This window comes from Pan troglodytes, chromosome 5, assembly GCF_028858775.2.
Source record: "Pan troglodytes isolate AG18354 chromosome 5, NHGRI_mPanTro3-v2.0_pri, whole genome shotgun sequence".
Classification (NCBI taxonomy): domain Eukaryota; kingdom Metazoa; phylum Chordata; class Mammalia; order Primates; family Hominidae; genus Pan; species Pan troglodytes.
Window position 1 is genome coordinate 107,506,881 of NC_072403.2, and position 10,913 is coordinate 107,517,793.

Consider the following 10,913-nt stretch of genomic DNA (forward strand, 5'->3'; position numbering starts at 1 on the left):
TTCATCTCATCATCACCTCATCTCAGCAGCTACCCAAGTACAAAAAAGTAGTAAAAAAAAAAAAGATTTCCTTTACATCCTCACACACATATGTATGCATGGCTGCCACAAATGATTGCCAAGATGTGTGTGCAACCTTGAAACATGGAAGCTACAGCCTCTATTTCCCACCAACTTTTTATACCATAGTTATCCCACAGGCTCAAAGCCCATGTGCATGACAACTCACAGCCCCTCTAACCTGAGGCAGATGTTGTGTTCCGCAAAACAAATGAGCCAGTCAAAACATTCCTCATTTGTCTTAAAACTACTGTTTCCATGGAAACAGCCCTATGAGAATCTAAGATCTTTCTGAAGCAGTCTTGATATGCAGGCTTAATAGTAACTCTTTATTCACAAAAGCTTTATACATACATATGTATGTATGTATGTATATATGTGGTTAAATGTGATGTGTTAATCACCTTTTTAAAATATCTGTATTTATATATTGTCTTCATTTACCACAATCCTTTTGTCTAACCATTTCTAATTTATGAAACACAACACAAACAGAAAGGTGCACAAAATATTAAATACAGTAAAATATAGTATGTATATATAAATCATCATGCATCCATCCCCCAGATTGAGAAACTGAACACTGTCATCACCTCCAAAGCCTCCAGGCTGTTACTTCCCAAACTAAGACTCCTCAATATTCCTTAGTCTTGTGCCTGTCTTTAACTTTTATAATAATCACAACTACATATTGTTCCAGTTTTATCACTAAGTACACATTGCTAAACAATACAGTTGGGTCTTTCCTATTTCAAATTTTTTATAAATACTACCTACTGATTTGTGTGTTTTTTATTTTTATTTTTTTTGCTCAACATTCTCTTTCTAAGATTGTGCAGTGGCCATTTGCTTTTCATTACTATGCAGTATTCTATTATATAAAAAGTCACAATTTATTTAATTCAGTCTCTTATTAATGGCTATTTGTTTTATTTCAAGTTAGGGTAACACAAAGAGTGCTCCTCATAATATTCTTTGCATTTCTTTAAGGCAAGCATTATCACTTTTGTTTTGTTTTGTTTTTGTTTGTTTGTTTTAAACAAATAGAATAATGGATAAAGAGAGAAAATGTCATTTACTTAATATCATGATGCTGGTAGAATTGGACTTTAAACCTAATTCTGGAGTCTCTGTGACTCCAGAGTCCATGTTCTCAATTTCTTCAATAGTCCTTGTAATAAGAAGCACGTTTTAATGAAAATAGTGACAATTGAGATGAAGAAAATTGACAAATTCAACCAGTTCTAAGAATACAGATTCAATATGATTTTGTGATTGAGGCAGTTGCTGAAGGAGATGCAAAAATCAATAGTAACATTGATTAAGCACCTGGCTTGAGTAAGTGATTGGTGGTGTCATTTAGTGAAATACTAAATACAGAAAAATGACCAGGGTTGGCAGATGAGGAATTTAGATGGACTTGAACACACTGCATTTCGTACCTGCAAGACACCACTTGACTAATAGTAATAGCTAGCATTATTGAAAACTAGCAATATGCCAGGAATTGTTCTGAAGTATTTACATGCATTAATTTGATTCTCACAACAAACCTATGAGGCAGGTCCTATTATTGTGTCCATTTTATAGAGGAGGAAAGAAAACTGAGGTAAACAAAAGCTTAGTAGAACCTCAATGTTACAAAGCTAGTAAATGAGATGTTTACATAAGCAGCCACTTCTAAAATTCCTATTCTTAAGCATAAAATATGTAAAGTCTTTTGATAAAATGTCATGGGCAATAGGCAGTGAGCTATACAGAGGCTGAAGCTTAGGTAAGAGATCTGGGCTGGAATATAAATCTGAAAGTATTTACATGTCATTGAATATATGTAAGTTCAATTACATCATTAATTATGAGCCATAGGTGATTTTGCCCCCTAGGAGACATTTGGCAGTGTTTGAAGACATTTTGTTTGTCTTAACTGGGGTGGGTGCTAATAGTATCTAGTCTGGGGGTTGGGGCAGGGAATTTGCTAAACATCCTACAATGCACAGGATTGGCCCTCACCACAAGAAATTATCCTGTTCAAAATGTTAAATTGAGAAACCCTGTCCTACACAGATTCATCATTGGATGGAGGCCCACCTAGGAAGGAAGAGTGATGCGGACTAGGAAACTCTTCAGCTGAGACTTGTCTACTGACAGCACTTACAGCAGCTCTGGTAATAAGTTCTTTATTCCTAACTAGGAATGTATGAGTGTGTCACAGCATCTGCCATGATTATGGAAGGGAGATAAAGAAACACAGCCAGATGGGTCCCTGACGCAGGGGGAACCCTGCTTTCAACCACCTGCTGGGTTCAACAGTGTATGAAGTCATGCCTTTCCATTTCCTGCAATTCTGATGCTTTGACATCTCAGGGTTTTGCTGATCCTGGAAAGCCTACCCCTTCCAGGACTAGCCATCTCCTACATAGTAAATGACTGGCCCAGGACTGTGAGATTCATATGCAAACCAATAATGCAGAGCTTTCACACCCCACAACCTCCTCTACGAGGCTGTCACACTCAGGGCCACTATCCGCTGCCCTAATCACTCCAGAGTCAAATACTAGACAACTAGGGACAGCTCCTATACCCCAGAGTCTGCTGGGATTATTTAAACAAGCCAATTCTAAACCTGTTTACCTTGCTGCAGAAACCAAAATAAAGGCTCTTGCTCACGCTCTCCATCACCCCTCAAATCCTTCTGCCTCCTGACTGAATCTGGTGCTTCCCAGCATGGCCTTGTGTGGCATGGCATACCCCTTCCTCTTGGGAACAAACTGTCTATACAATGGCCAGTGTCTCCTGATTTTTGGCCTCACAATACCTGAATAATAATGAAACCTACATTTTAAACTGACTAGGTTGTTTGAATGATTAACTTATTTCTGTTGGGGTTTTATTTGTACGTATGTCTTTTATTTCTTGTTTTTGTATTGAAAGCATTTAAAAACTCTCTGCACATGATTTGGTGGTCGAGTGGGTGCTATATTTACTATATTAATGCAAATTTTCATTTTTTAAAAATCTGTTTAATCTCCATGAGAAAAAGTATATCCACACATGGTATTTGTTATAAACATTATAGATGCACTGTCGTTGTCTTATTCACTATCTACCTATTGCTAATACATTCCACCTCTCTGATTTTGAGTCAGATAGTTTATGCACATAAAGCTTCTACAAATATTTAATGAAGTATTGTCATTTGTATTGCTTTGTAAACAATCTGTAATCCCCTTTGATCTGTGTTAATGAGTCATGCATTGTTTATTTCCAAATAATTAATTTTTAACTTTAGCTATTAATGGCTATTTTGTATTGTGATCTAATAACATGGCATGCACAACTTCAGCTTTTCTTTTTGTAACTGATTTAACATTTTTCTGGCCTATTAGATGACCTGTTTTTACAAAAGATCCACTGGCTTTTAAAATAAAGTGTATATTCTGTTTATTTGGAATATACTTGATCTCTTTATTTTAAAAATCTATAAATTAGAATAGTATATAGCCTTACTTTTTTACTTTTTTTTACATGAGTATTCAAAACCCGGGAGATGTTTCTTCAAAGCTAATTTTTTTTCTTTTCTAACTTCATTTTGTAAAATTTTATAGCACAGCTTTTACTTTAAGTATTTTGTAGCTATGTTATTTTTCATATAAAGGTTTATGATTCTAATATCTTCATTGTGGATATATCATTTTAAACATAAAACTGAAGTCTTTTATAATTTATGACTTCTTTGCCTCAAAATCTGATATAGCTGATTTTAATGTTATGATCTTTCTTTTGTTTGCCTTTAGATGATGTATCTATGCCAGTCTCTTTTTCTATTTTTCTTTTCTTCCTTTTTTTTTTACCTCTCTAGGTCATATTCCCTTAGGTACGTCCCTTGGAAACCACATATAATTGGACTGATCTTTAATAGAACAGTTTAACCCATTCAAATTCAAAACTTTTAAGTTGTTATATCTGAAAACTTTGTTCATTTGCCCTTTCAATTTTAACTTAAAAAATGCTTCTTTACTGTCTTTTTCTTATCTGGATCCTTACGGAATACAATGTTCTCACCTGTATTGCTAACGCTTCATATAATATATATCTTATTTTAAAATGTTACAGATACATAAAAGTTAAAAATGAATTCCAATGATCAATTTCACAAACCAAATAATGCTTTGATACCACCTGATAGAATTCTGAATATTAGTATTATTTTACTTTGCTTCCTTTAGCTCTCATTCACCTCTCAGTTGGGTGAAACGAGGTTTTTATAATCAGAAATTTGAGATGTAGATTATTATGGTCATTTTCACATGTTATATATTCTATCTTATTAATTTCCTTTGTATTTTGTTTCAAAACCTATTTAGAATATTTAGTTCAATTTATTTGATTTCACCATTTATAATGCCTAACACTGAGCATTCTTTAGTCTTTTATGTGAATTAATCTCTTAGCTGTATATATGTACATCTTTCAGTAATTTTTTCCTCATGGAGAGAGTTCTTGTTATTATATCTGTCACTTCAATTTTTACCTTCCTCCTTTCAATTAACATCCTTCTTTTGTCAATCTGTTGATATTTCATCTTGTATTTTCTTTTTGTACCAGAGACCATATTTTAAAAATTGTACTAACGACACAAGCAGATGCTTTAAAAAATGTGCTTTAAATTTCTGATAATAAACCTTTTCCAAAGTATGTCCTTGCAGCTTAAATGCTGCTATATTTCTTTTATGTAGCATTTGCTAATATACTCACATATCTTTTATATCTGCTTATCCTGATGAGGAAAATATATATCCAAACAAGATATTTTTCCATAAACATTGTGTGTGAAATTATAGACCATCTGACTCTATTACAACCTCCCCTCACATGGATTTTGAGCCAGAGAGTTTATGGACCTGCAGAGTCTCTATCAAAATTTCTTATGTCCAGAAGACATTTATCTTTTTTGGCTATCTGGTAGTCTTTTGAAAAGGATAATTTATAGTTCGATGATTGGAAATATTCTCTGGCTCTTCAGATACGCTGAGAGGGAAATGGGAGCAATCAGAATACAGGGCTTTGCAGCTCTTTCAACCACAGTACCTTCTACTGCTGCTGCCACATGCCTCAGCAGAGAGCACCAGTTGCCTTCCATGTCTGTCATTGGCAGGAATAATACAATGATCATTTTATTTCTTAAATGAACAGAAAGAGCCACAGATGGGACAAACTGGATGATATGGTGGTCTTAAATGTTTTAGAAAACAGCTCCTTCCACAATATTAGAGGATTAAAAGGTTAGTGTTGTGGTTAGTACAGACATTGGGCATTGAGGCAAGAAACTGTCTGTGGCAGAACAATGCAGACTAATGATCTGTAGGTTTACTCTTTTAATATTCCTCAAGAGACAAAAATAAGTGGCAGTATCACCCATTAATTGAAGTTTTTTTCTTTCAGTATTTTTCACTTGTAGGTGTCTGTCTATCCTCTGCTCCCTGTTCTCTAACAGCTGGGGTTTCCTAACCCCCATCCATAGCCCTGTAGGTTCTAGGGCAAGATTTACCTAGATAGTTTTATCTAGTCCAACCATCTGACACTGAGCTTTGTCATCTGTGCCACTGGTCTTGCTGTTGTTTTGAAATTTGTCTTGCCTTCATTCTCACATGAAGCTCTGAAGAACTGGGCCCCTGCCTTTCCCTCTGTGGATTCAATTCCCTCTCTTGGTTAGTTTCCCAATACTTTAGGTTCACTGGGTTGACCCACGCTTGCGACAAAGAGAGGGATTGTAGTCTTTCCTTGACATTCAAAGCCTGTTGCCTGGTCTGAGGGGGACTTTCAGATGCCACCTGTCTGTCTGTCTTCTTGGCTGCCTCTCTGCCTCCCATCCAGGATTGCTAAATGCGTCCCTATCAGCATGCTTTGTCTCTGACACCACAGCTTCCAAAACTAACATCTATTGTGATTCCTTTTCAACACTGTACTCTATGTCCTGAAATGCACTTTTCCTAACTCCTGGCAGCAAGTTCTATTTTACCACTATGGTTAGGCTCATCTCTAGGTCAAGGTTCCTCTAGGGTTATTCAAACCCCTGTTGTTCAGCCATACATGGTCATATTAAAAATAAGAAAACTCCAGATAGGTCAGTATTCTTATCTCTGGGTTATACTAGGCAGTTTCTTCCTTCTCGTTCCAGCCACCATACAACCAACTGATCACTGATTTAGGTGGTTTCTCATGCAAATTTTTTTTTTTTTTTTTTTTTTGAGACAGTCTCACTCTGTCGCCCAGGCTGGAGGGCAGTGGCACAATCTCAGCTCACGGCAACCTCTGCCTCCCGGGTTCAAGCAATTCTTCTGCCTCAGTCTCCTGAGTGGCTGGGATTACAGGCACCCGCCGCCACACCCAGCTAATTTTTGTATTTTTGTAGAGATGGGGTTTCACCATGTTGCCCAGGCTGGTCTTGAACTCCTGACCTCAGGTGAGCCCTCTCAAAGTGCTAGGATTACAGGCGTGAGCCACCATGCCTGGCCGCAAAATGTATTTCATAGCTGACCAATTTTCATGAACTTCACTAGAAGACCCTACATCAAGTCACTGTTATCCTTTACCTAGGATAAAAATGCTTTCAATGTTCTCCCTGTTTATTCCTGCTCCTGCCTCATTCCTTCTCCATAGGGCAGTCAAAAAATCCAGTCACTCCTCTGTTTAAAACCCTTAAGGGACTTCCCACTTCTTTCGCTTATTATTTTAAAAAAAAAATTTTGTTTAGACAGGTTCTCACTCTGTTGCCCAGGCTGGAGTGCAGTGATGCAAACACAGCTAACGGCAGCCTCGATCTCTTTGGCTTAAGCGATCCTCCTGCCTCAGCCTCCCAAGTAGCTGGGACCACAGCCACCACCATGCCTGGTTAATTTTTACAAAAATTTTTGTAAAGACGGGAACTTGATATGTTGCCCAGGCTGATCTTGAACTCCTAAGCTCAAGAGATCCTCCTGCCTGGGCCTCCCAAACTGCTGGAATCACAGGCATGAGCCACCATGCCTGGCCTCACATATTCTTTAAGCTTATGCTGTGACTCATCTTCATCTTCAGCTTCTTTTCCAGCTACTTTCTCTCTTATGCTCTATCCACACTGGACTGCTTTCAAGATTTTTATTTACATTCTCTTCTGTCTGGATTGCTTTCAACTCTTGTGGGCAAATGCTAACAAATTTATCCTTTATCCTCCTCAAATGGCATACCCTCTAAGAGGTTCCTTACTGATTTCCTTATTAGATTACTCTATTAGCACCCTGCAGATTAGATTCTCTGAGAGCACCCTATACTTTTTGTTGGCAGCATTAACTCTTTGAATAATGTATTTGTTTGAATATTTGTTTCATGTTTGTTTCTGATATTATCCTGTAAACTTCATGATGATGTCTGTTTAGCACATCACTTCTTGACTAGGGTCTACCAGTATCTTCAATGAACAGAGACTCAAGCATATTTGCTCAATAAAGAAAAATTGGGGTGAACATGAAATGGAAATAAAATGTTAGCAATTTACTAATCATATTAAATATTTCTTATTAATTATATGTCTAGTGACAATATTAGGTATTCTGTGAAAATAGTGTTAGTTTGTGAGGAAATCTATCAATATTTTCTTCACATACAAGAAAAGGGAGAGGGCGTAGAATAGTTTAGTGAAAGGGAACAATATAATAACAAGTTGTAGGCCTGTGAAGAGAGTCTCATTTCTGAAGATATGCCAGAGTTCTTTGAAATATTTCTTAATTGTTCATATGAATATTTATCTGAGGCTGGAAGGGTGCAACTATTATTTTTTATTCCTTTAGAGCTAACAGTGAAATGAATTTTTTTTTTCAAAATTCATGTAGCAGGTAAGAATATAAATGAAATTTCTTAACTTTCCATCCTAAGTTTTGTCTCCAAAACTGCTGATAAAGCAGGTTCCTGCACCCTCCACCCTCACCCTATTCTGTGCACCTAACTCTCCATTTAACTCTCATCATGTTGTCTTCAAAGAATTGAGACTTAATGTAGCATGGCATATGAGACATCTGAAGTCAGCTGCTCTCAAAGAACAAACTGATGACCCTTGTTTACTCCTCCATGACTTTCCTTTTTCCTCTCCCCTTGATTCTTGCCTATGACCCTATAAGCAGCACTTCCCAGAGGTTAATGTACAAGGCTACTTCAAGGATTTGGTAAGGTTTAGGCAAAAAAAAATCAGATTCCTAGGTCTTACCCCACAAATTTTTATTTGGTAATTCTGAAGCAGGGCCTAAACATCTGAATTTTTTTTCCAACTTTTATTTTAAGTTCTGGGGTACATGTGCAGGATGTGCAGGTTTGTTACATAGGTAAACATGTGTCATGGTGGCTTGCCACACAGATCATCCAATCACCTAGGAATTAAGCTCAGCATTCATTAGCTATTCTTCCTGATGGTCTTCCTCCTCCTACCCCCCACCCTCCGACAGGCCCCAGTGTGTGTTCCCCTGACAATGTGTTCATTTGTTCTCATCATTCAGCTCCCACGTATAAGTGAGAACATGTGGTATTTGGTTTTCTGTTCCTGTGATAGTTTGCTGAGGATAAAGGCTTCCAGCTTCATTTATGTCCCTGTAAAGGACATGATCTGGTTCATTTTTAGGGCTACATGGTATTCCATGGTATATATGTACCAGATTTTATTTATCCAGTCTATCATTGATGGGCATTTAGGTTGATTCCATCTCTTTGCTATTGTGAATCCAGCTTCATTTATGTCCCTGTAAAGGACATGATCTGGTTCATTTTTAGGGCTACATGGTATTCCATGGTATATATGTACCAGATTTTATTTATCCAGTCTATCATTGATGGGCATTTAGGTTGATTCCATCTCTTTGCTATTGTGAATACTGCTGCAATGAACATACGTCTGCATGCATATTTATAATAGAATAATTTATATTCCGTTGGGTATATACGTAGTAATGGGATTGCTGGGTCAAATGGTATTTCTGCCTCTAGGTCTTTGAGGAATCGCGACACTGTTTTCCATAATGGTTGAACTAGTTTACACTCCCACCAATGGTGTAGAAGTGTTTCTTTTTCTCCACAACCTTGGCAGCATCTGTTGTTTTTTCAACTTTTTAATAACAGTCATTCTAACTGGTGTAAGATAGTATCTCATTGAGGTTTTGATTTGCATTTCTCTAATGACAGGTTATGTTGAACTTTTTTTCATAAGTTTGTTGATCGCATGCATATCTTCTTTTGAGCAGTGTCTGTTCATGTTCTTTGCTCACTCTTCAATGGGATTGTCTGTTGTTTTCTTGTAAATTTGTTTAAGTTCCTTGTAGATGTTGAATGTTAGACCTTTGTTAGATGAATAGATTACAAGAATTTTCTCCCATTCTGTACATTGTCTGTTCACTCTGTTGATAGTTTATTTTGCTCTGCTAGTTTATTTTGCTGTGCAGAATCTCTTTAATTAGATCCCATTTGTCAACTTTTGCTTTTGTTGCAATTCCTTTTTGGATCTTTGTCATGAAAATTTTGCTCATGCCTATGTCCTGAATGGTATTGCCTAGGTTTTCTTCTAGGGTTTTTATAGTTTTGGGTTTTACATTTAAGTCATTAATTCATCTTGAGTTGATTTTTGTATGTGGTATAAGGAAGGGTTCGAGTTTCATTTTTTTGCATATTGCTAGCCAGTTCTCCCAGCACCATTTATTAAATAGGGAATCCTTTCCCCATTGCTTGTTTTTGTCAGGTTTGTCAAAGATCAGATGGTTGTAGGTGTTTGGTTTTATTTCTGGGTTCTCTATTCTGTTCCATTGGTCTATGTGTCTATTCTTGTACCAGGACTATGCTGTTTTGGGTAATGTAGCCTTGTAGATAGTTTGAAGTCAGGCAGCATGATGCCTCCAGCTTTCTTCTTTTTGCTTAGGATTGTCTTGGCTATTCTGGCACCTTTCTGGTTCCATATTTTAAAATAGTTTTTTTCTAATTCTGTGAAGAATGTCTATGGTAGTTTAATGGAAGTAGCATCAAATCTATAAATTGCTTTGGGCAATATGGCCATTTTCACGATATTGATTCTTCCTATCTACGAGCATGGAATGTTTTTGCATTTGTTTGTGTCATCTCTGATTTCTTTGAGCAGTGGTTCGTAGTTTTCCTTGAAAAGGTCCTTCACTTCCCTTGTTAGCTGTATTCCTAGGTATTTTATTCTTTTTGTGGCAGCTGTGAATGGGAGTTTATTCATGATTTGGTTCTCTGCTTGACTGTTGTTGGTGTATAGAAATGCTAGCAATTTTGGGACATTGATTTTGTATCCTGAGACTTTGCTGAAGTTGCTTATCACCTTAAGAAGCTTTCGGGCTGAGTTATAGGGTTTTTTAGATACAGGATCATGTCATGTGCAAACAAAGTTTGACTTCCTCCTTCCTATTTGAATACCCTTTATTTCTTTCTCTTGCCTCATTGCACTGGCCAGAACTTCCAATACTATGCTGAATAGGAGAGGTGAGAGAGGGCATCCTTGTCTTTTGCCTGTTTTCAAGGGGAATGGTTCCAGCTTTTGCCCATTCAGTATGAGTATCTGAATTTTTTAAAAAACACAACGGCTACTCCTTATGCTTATGATCTACAGAAACCCACTAAAGAAAATCAGCAGCAGTTTTGTTTTTTATTCATTTGGCCACCTATTGTCTGAAGTTTTCACAGGCATCAACAAATTTTTTTCACTAAAGCATCCACCTATGTATAGGGTCAGCTTCATTAAAAAAAACATTTTTCACAAATCACCACTCGTTAATTCAGTATTGCTTTTGATAACTTATAAGCATTTACAATTAATGTAGATTTGT